Source organism: Hibiscus syriacus, unplaced genomic scaffold, assembly GCF_006381635.1.
Source record: "Hibiscus syriacus cultivar Baekdansim isolate YM2019G1 unplaced genomic scaffold, ASM638163v2 tig00015426_pilon, whole genome shotgun sequence".
In the NCBI taxonomy this organism is placed as follows: Eukaryota; Viridiplantae; Streptophyta; class Magnoliopsida; order Malvales; family Malvaceae; genus Hibiscus; species Hibiscus syriacus.
Window position 1 is genome coordinate 175,670 of NW_024062362.1, and position 8,888 is coordinate 184,557.

The following is an 8,888-nucleotide window of genomic DNA, read 5'->3' on the forward strand; positions in this document are numbered from 1 at the left end:
TACAATTTTTAGGGGAATGTCTGGAGCTTCTTATGTTGTAGTTGAATATGATATCAACATCATAGACCTCAGGGAACTGGGACTCTTTATTCAGATCATCTTGGAAGGCTTAACCATACAACTAGCTGAACAAGCTCCCACCATATTGATTTCAACTTCTTCTTTTAATTGTCAATGTAGTTAGGACCACTTCATCAAATCCTCCATGGATTAATTCCATGTTTTTATGAATGATGCATGTGAAAATGCTTAAAAATGAAATACATATGCAAAATGCAAATGTTGATCCCAACGATGAATATCTTAGAATAATTTTCACCATAAATAAAAGCCTTCACATTACAAGACAATCCACTTTACAAACATGCCTTTGCTTAGGTGGTTAAGTCTGAAGTGGATCACTATTTCGTCTCGGATCTTCGTCCTCGAAAATTATGCCCCTCAAGCATTCTGTAACCTAACTCTATTAATGCCCCGGCGGTGCTGAAGCTAGTGCGTCACTCCTTGATGGTTAGTGATGGAATGATCGTAGATAAAAATCTACTGTTGGGTTACTCCTCGGATTAGTGGATCATCATTTTAGTCTCGAATGCTACACGATCTTCGAGCAAGTCTTATTCTGGTACTCTGAACTTCTTTTAGCCCTCGGCGTATGTTTGTGTACGCGACTGCTTGATTGAAAACTTTCACCACTTCTTGTGAAATTTCTCTCTTGAATATCCCCTTGCTGATCAACATTGTTGCATTATGTTATGACGATGAGATGCAATGCAAAAATGACACAAACAACGGAGAATAAATAAGTTAGTGCATACAAAGAAAAAGAAAAGAAATTAGTTAATACAAGTAAGACAATCGATACATATAAAAATGTTATTCAAAGATGAATATAACACCTACCTCGTCATGATATCTACCCGAACATGCTTTAATTTAATAACATTCCTACCAGGACATGCTATCTACCCAAAATGATTTTTCACGAAATTAATCCTAACAGCATTATATCTAGTTCACATGCTTTTATTCAACAGATTTAAAGCAAAAAAGGAAAGGTTTTGAAATGCTCTTTATTTGTGTACACGTAATTTGGGTACCTACTGACGGACAGAGGTTCAGTATGACTATACATAGGGTGACTGTTCTACGGTTCACTATATGTATGGTTTCGGCTCTAATAGAAAAAAGGTACTCGAATTGTCCTTGATGTCGGTGCCCCCTTGGACTGCTGAACCCTCGATCCTTACCCATTACAGGTTTTGAATGGAACGAGTTCAATTCGAGGGGATTCATTGCCTTATACCCATACGAGGAATAAATCCCTACGAAGGTATAAAGTATGTATCCCATGGGTTATTTGCTAAAACTCATACGAAGAATAAATTCTTACGAGAGTAAAGCATTCATCCCGACTAACTTGGATCGAAGCTCATGACTAGAGCTTATGTTATGCGAATGCACGTGATGTGTGTGAGGAGGAACGTACATACCTTTGACTAAAAAACGAAAAAGAAAACTCTCGAGAGAGACTTGAATAGAGCTGAAAACAAAAATTGAAAAGTTAGTACGATAATAAAAAATGAAGCAATTAAAAACTTCAATAAATGGATCATAAGTTAACTAAAGACTCGTATTAATAATTTCCACCCAGACGACAATGTGTAAGTGACTTACAACCCGACTCTTTAAAACAAAGTCCCCAACGGAGTCGCCAAGTTGTCATAATCATTTTTAGAAAAAACAATTAATTACAATTTTGAAAAATGATTATGACTTTTATTTTGAAAAATTTGTGATTTGGAATTGATTTGAATGAAATTGAATAGGAGTCATTATCGACCTTTTGGTTAGGTAGGTCGAATACCTAAAAACGTCTTTTAAAAAAACAATTTTAAGATGAAAACTGGTATGCGTTTACCAAAGATTTGATTTAAAACGAGTTCGGGAGTCGGTTACGAGTGGGGAAGGATTAACATCCCCGCAACTCCCAAAATTGGTAATGTGTCGCTTACCTATCGTCATAAATGGTGGAAATTATAAATCAAATATAAAGTTAAATTATGATCCATTTATTAAAATTTTATTAATTTGCTTTGAATTAACTAATTAAAGAAAATTCTTTAACTTGAAAAGAAATCTCGAGATTAACAATCCTACGTCGGGAAAGTTAAATTATGATCATTGGGCGCGTGTGGTATACTCTACTGTTGAGATGATATTTAGGGCTTAGAAACCCTAATTCATATGGGTTAAATCAGGTCGGATCTGGAAATGGGCCTCGGGTCTGGATCCGATTTTGTTGGGTAGTCGGATATGAGCTTGTGATCTGCTGGGACCAATCTTGAATGTTAGGATGTTGTAAGCTGGACTTGGGTTGATGTTGTCTGGGCTCTAGGTAAGGTTGGGTCATATTGGTTTGGGCTTCAGGTTGTACTGGGCTTTGCCTGCAAAATGTAACATAATAATAATAATAATAAAATAATATATATATAAAAAAAAACACTGACAAAAACAAGTGTCTACACTATGTAATAATAAAGGCAAACCTTTTATTTTTAAATGCAAAAATTTCAGAGAATTCATGTATATGGATGAAGTCTAAAGAAATGTTTGACTAAAAGTTTAAGGCCTATTGAAAAATGCTCGGGCTTAGAAAATAATGTTGAATCGAGCACAAAATAGGGTCAAAATAAAGTAAACAAAATATGGGTAAAGTGTCTAAATGGTTCTTCGATTATAGGGTGTTGTTTTGTTGAGGCTCGCTACTATTAAAAGTTAAGAAATGATCTCTTGATTATATAACATTACTTTGTTGAGTCTATTGACTAATACAAATAATAAAATAGTCATCCGACTATATTCATATGCTCTAAACTCGTTTGTTCTATTAAAAAATTAACAGTAATCTAAGTTGGCCGTTAACCTATTAATTGAGATATGATAAAATTTGATCTTAAAATCTTAAACGACTATCATATCTTAATCAAGATGTTAACGTCCAACTTAGACTATCATCGATTTTTTAACAAAAAAAATATGAGTTTAGAATATATAAATATTCAGGTGATTATTCTTGTAACTTTTAATAGTCGGGATTCAACAATGCAAAAAGGATCATTTCATTCCTTTTTAATGATTGGAGAATCAACAAATATAGATCCCAAACTGCAGTATCCGATATCAATCTTTGCTTTCACTAAATTATTCAACTCATCCTCAATTTTGACACTTTGATCTCATCGTATCAGCATGGCAACTTCTCACTTTCATTCGTTTTTTTCGGTTAATTCGACTGGATTTCCACTTAGATTCCAAAATGCTGTTTATTGAATGTAATTCGGAATTGTTCTTTTTTCTTTTTGAAATAGAATTTCCTGATCGGAGCCTTCAGGCCGGCATGTAATATCCCCGTCACATTTTCCGATGGAAAATCTCGGAAGCAGGTGTTTCGCTGGACCGTCTCAGGTTTAGTATTATTTCAAAAGAAAACTAAAACTAGAGTTCTATTTTCATTGTGATTATTAGTTATTTTTTTTCACGAGTCATGGTGTAGAATCTGGATTATTGCGATGTGATTAGGTCCCGATTGAAAAGGAAAATGGCAGAACGGTTATGGTTCCACTTTTCCAAAGTAAAGAAAATATTGCTGGGAAGTTATTTACTCGCTTATTCGCTTTTAAAAGATTTTAACAGATTAGGATCAGGTCATTGAAGTCTTATATTCATAGCTTTGGTGTTGCATTTAACTTTTGAAGAACTTTCTATTTTCTGCTGCCTTTAGAATTCCTTAGAACCACTTCAAGGAAAGAAAATTTAACATTTTGGTGTCAAAATTGAGCTCCTTGGTCAAATAGGTTTGCCCTTTCTCTTTGATCAGTGATTCAGTCCAAGCTTTAGATATTATTCTGACATGGTAACTGAATAAGATTGAACATATAAGTGTATTCGTATTTGTTGTTGAAATGAAGTTAATGCTTAACCTTTTTTCCCCCCTCTTCAGAGATGTATTTTGACAGGGGCAACTTTTATGATTTTACCTCCCTTGGTGCGTACATTCTGACTTTACTCTGTTTGCTTTGCCTAGATGTTCTTTTAAGTAAACTTCAGTGATTAATTTTCACTCAATGCACGTGGCATATTTTCCTTGCTGGTAAACATAGGAACTTATGACTACGAGTTAGCTTTGCCATTTATGACCATTCATACCCTCATTTTCTCTTTTAGAGGCTAAATGATTTGCACAAAAAAAACTGGTTTATACTAATTTTTGTGGATGTTCGTATTGTTCACCATATTTATATTATTGTTATTTACAGTACGTGAATTGGATGTTCCTGGGGATATACATGAAAGAAAAACGTACCCATTTGAATTCTCTACAGTCAAAATGCCATATGAAACTTATAATGGTGCAAATATGTGGCTCAGGTATGGAATGCAGTACCTACTGCATAAATTCTTTAAAAGATAAAATTTTATTCACATATTGTTGGTCAGTTTGAAATTTGAATGGAGTATTTCCTAGATCATTAGAAGTTTGTTGTCCAAGTGTTGTTAAGGCTTATAAATCAGTAGATTATCATGATTTAGTAAATTCCTTAATAAATCTCAGAAATCATTTATTTATGTATTATTAAAAGATGCTACTTGTGTACTTCTGAAATGCATTAGTTTTGTTGGTCCATGGCTGAGATTGATGATTTGAGGCTATATTGTGATAACCCATTTTGTAACTAATATTTTGATTTTTGCTTTTCTCAGACATGTCCTGAAAGTGACAGTTAGTCGTAATTATGGTGGAAGCATAGTGGAATACGTGGACTTTATGGTACACATTTTTATTTACATCCACTTTTATTCTTTTCAATTTTTTGTCCTCTTCTTTTCATCTCTCTTTTTCTTGCATACTATGGCACCTCACTCTCGTATGCACTGGCTGCATTGTGCAGTTTAGCATATATAATGTGTACCACTAAAGGCAGAACTTGAATTCTGCCTTTCTGTAAAGAGTGCTTTCCCCCATGTTCTTATATTTTATACACATATACGAGAAAGCTAGCATCAATCTATTTGGCCTTTCATTAGAGTTTAAAGTCATTTACTATATTGATCATTGCATACACTTATACAGGATTCAGTGCCTTCTGAAATTGTTGTGGCTGTAGCAACTTATCTTTTACTTGGTTTATGTGTATAAGGTTCACAATTATTCTCCACCTCCATCAATCAATAATAGCATCAAGGTGGGTGCCCTTGTGTTAATATTAATATGGTGATTGCTCTGTGATTTCATTGCTACCCGAACTGATTCTTATGAGCATTACATTGCTCATTTTTCTGTTTGTAATGAGCTGCTCATCACATATTCATTTGTAATATTTAATTTTAACAACTATCAATCCCATCTGCAGATGGAAGTTGGAATTGAAGATTGCCTGCACATTGAGTTTGAGTACGATAAAAGAAAATAAGTTGAACATCTACGGATCTTGCTTAAACCTGCCATCATAGGTTGGCTTAGCCGCTTAGGTTTGTGCAAGTTTAGGATTTAAGCTTGCTAGCTCACACAATTATAAGTAGTGATTTTCCCAGCTACTTTCTGTCATGTAGGTTTTGACTTAGAGACTTGGAATCCGAATTGCTCAGGTATCACATGAAAGATGTTATTATTGGGAAGATATATTTTCTTCTTGTGAGAATCAAGATTAAGAATATGGATCTTTACATAAGGCGTCGAGAGTCAACAGGATCAGGAGCAAATACCCATGTTGAGTCAGAGACTCTAGCTAAGTTTGAGTTAATGGATGGTGCTCCAGTCCGAGGTTTGCTCGTAACTTAAGATTTATTGATATTCTGAGACCTGATTTGAGTTTATTTTTATGAAAGGAAGTTGATTTTGGCAGTCATTTAGTTTTGATGCACCAAATATTTTAATTGTTACTGATAATACATATCAGTTTTCTAAAGCGTAATGCTCGAAATCACGTGCTTGGTATTGTAGGTGAATCAGTTCCAATTAGGCTGTTTCTTAGTCCATATGTTTTACTGACTCCAACATATCACAACATTAACAACAAATCCATTGTGAAATATTACTTGAATCTTGTTCTGGTGGATGAAGAGGATCGTCGATACTTCAGACAACAGGGAATTACGATATACAGGCAGCAGGATTCCTGATTTTGTAAACTTGGCATTCCATCCAGTAAAGAAGAACAAATGATTTACTGCCGAGCGGCACCTCCCTAAAGCCTCGAAGCCTAAGGTTAAAAACTACCGGAACACGGTGGTCTTCTTTTGAAGAGCTGTACTTTTTTTTGTGTAGACTTTTGATTGATTGTAGCTTTGACATGGAATTGGTGCAAGGATGTAAATTATTCATGTGCTGTTGAGGAGAATATAGTTGCTTTTCGCCGCTGTTTTTGCTAGGGCTGCCATTAAGGTTGGCGGGGGTGTTCAAACCGTCAACCGAACTTTGAAACTTTTTTTAACCATTAACTGAACATCAAATTAATTGACCGATTAATTGAACTAAATCTCGGTTCAGTTAATTCGGTTAAAACCAAAAAGTGAACAACCCTAAAGGTTGGACATTGTACTCTACATATTATCAGTCTCCATTCTTTGTGGAAACTACATGGCAATGGCATGAACCATGATCAATCAAGATTGCCATGGTTTTTCAGTGATTTCCAATGCTTCATGGCTTGTAAACTACTTGAATGTGTTAAATTTGAGAATTTAGTTGTTGCTATTGGATGCAAATCCTTGAAATTTGATTCCCATTTTCACATTGAAGACCAATAGAAAAAAACGTCAACTTAAGATGATACAAGGTACCTGGTAGGATTAAAATGTCCAAAGGAAATCACATTCAAAACCAAGTGATCTCGGTAGTAAAAGGTTTCAGGTTCAAGAACCATTAATACCAGGGGTATAAGCATTTAATGTCAAATAATTTTGAAAGTTGTTTTTGAACATATATAATATTATCTTATACTTACCCATATTAATAAAAAAATAAAAGGGGAGAAATCAGTCTTGAGGGCAAAACTTGAGCCTCTATGGAAGCATCATCTAATCATTTGATATATCACTCCTCGGATTCTGATGGCAGTCCTCCTTTGAACCCTTCTAAGTGGAAAACATTTTACTTCAATTCAATGTGTTATTTATCATAGAAAAAAGTCCATCTATTTACTAAGTGATACAAGCAGAAGTGATTCCTCGCTTTGTTGAGTTCCTTGAGAGGGAAGATTTCTCTGAGCTTCAGGTTGGCTTTCCTATCAGCAAAGCTTCTACATTATGTAATAATCAATTTAAGATTGTTGCTAATTTAATAATCATTTAGTTTGAGGCAGCCTTGGTACTCACAAATATTGCTTTTGGGACATCTGAGAACATGAAGGTGGTAATTGATCATGGGGCTGTTCCAATATTCAACAAGTTATTTGGTTCCCCAAGTGATGATGTTTGCGAGCAGGAATGCATATGAAATGAATTGATTGTAGTTTTTTAATCTTACTTAGAAAAAGCTGGTCCGAATCATATATATGCTCTTTTGTGTTTTTGGAATTCAGTCAATCTGAGCATTAGGAAATGTTGTTAGTGATTCTCCTGTAAGTCGTGATGTTATATTTGGACATGGTGCTTTGCTTACTTTATTGGCTCATTTGAATGAGCACGTTAAACGTTTTGTACTAAGAATTGCCACATGGACCATGTTAAAACTTTTGTCGGGGCAAGCCCCAACCTCCATTTGATCAGGTTTGACCCTACCTCTCCCTGCTTTTTTGGTCCACAATTGTTTATAATTCAACATGAATTATTCTTCAAGTTTTGAATTGGAAGTTGTTGCATTTACACAACTTATGCACATGTACTTTATTGAAGAAATGAATTATTTTGAAGTATACTTTAGGTGCCAATGTGAATGCAGGGACAAACACATAATTTGCCAGGGGTTACGATCTTAAGAATTTATATTAAAAATTTTAGGGTTGTAGAATTATAAAATTTTAGGAGGTGCGAAATTATAACCATCTAAAATATAAGAGAATATAAAAATGCTAGGGGTGCGACCGAACCCCCAACACCCCGTCGGTCCATCCCTACATGTATGTGTTTTCCCTCACATACCAGGATAGTCTTTACTATAGTCTAGTGACGGATCTATAAATATTTTTTAAGATGAGTACATATATTAATAACATAAACTTTCCGTATGAAATTGACACAAATAAAATTTCATGGTTGACACCGTTATTGTCATCCCATTGTTCTAACTTTTTAATTTTAACCCCACAAAAATTAGAAAAAGTGATGAAAAAAATAAATTAATCTCATTCATCCCACTAAGCATTCCAAAAACCCCAAATCATTTTATTTTTCTTTCAAATTATCATTTTTATCCTAAAATTCTCTTATTCTCTCATATTCTGTTTGGAATTTTTATAAGATAAGTAACCAATCTCTCAAGATTTTTAAATGTCTCTTTCTAATTTGATAACAACACTTCTTTCTTTTTTTTCTTTCAAATTTTATCGATTAAACCGTAAGAGTTTTCAACAAAATACAGAAAGATAGTAATTTATAGCTCCGAAGATTTTTAAATGAATCATTCTAAAGTGTAGTTTAGGTGGCAACATGTATGTATGTCTTTTTACTCACATAACAGAATTGCCATCCCCAATTAATTGTTCCATCTTTCTTTCAAGCTCTTTGTTTTTACACCAATTTCTTCTGCTATCTTCTTTGATATGGGTAACCAACCTTGCAGCGAATTCGGTCGCTCTTCTTCCTATAGATATGTTTAGAAGGTTGAAGGGAAATGTTGTCAAGGATGTGGAGGGAAGATCTCGGTTTCTGATGGTGCCTTTTCTTGTCAA

The 8,888-nt window shown here is 34.3% G+C and overlaps 1 pseudogene; it reads left to right on the forward strand.

Annotated features, from left to right (window-relative positions):
• Nucleotides 1–3,814: 3,814 nt before the first annotated feature.
• On the forward strand, nucleotides 3,815–6,337 carry LOC120207838 (annotated as a pseudogene).
• Nucleotides 6,338–8,888: the final 2,551 nt, after the last annotated feature.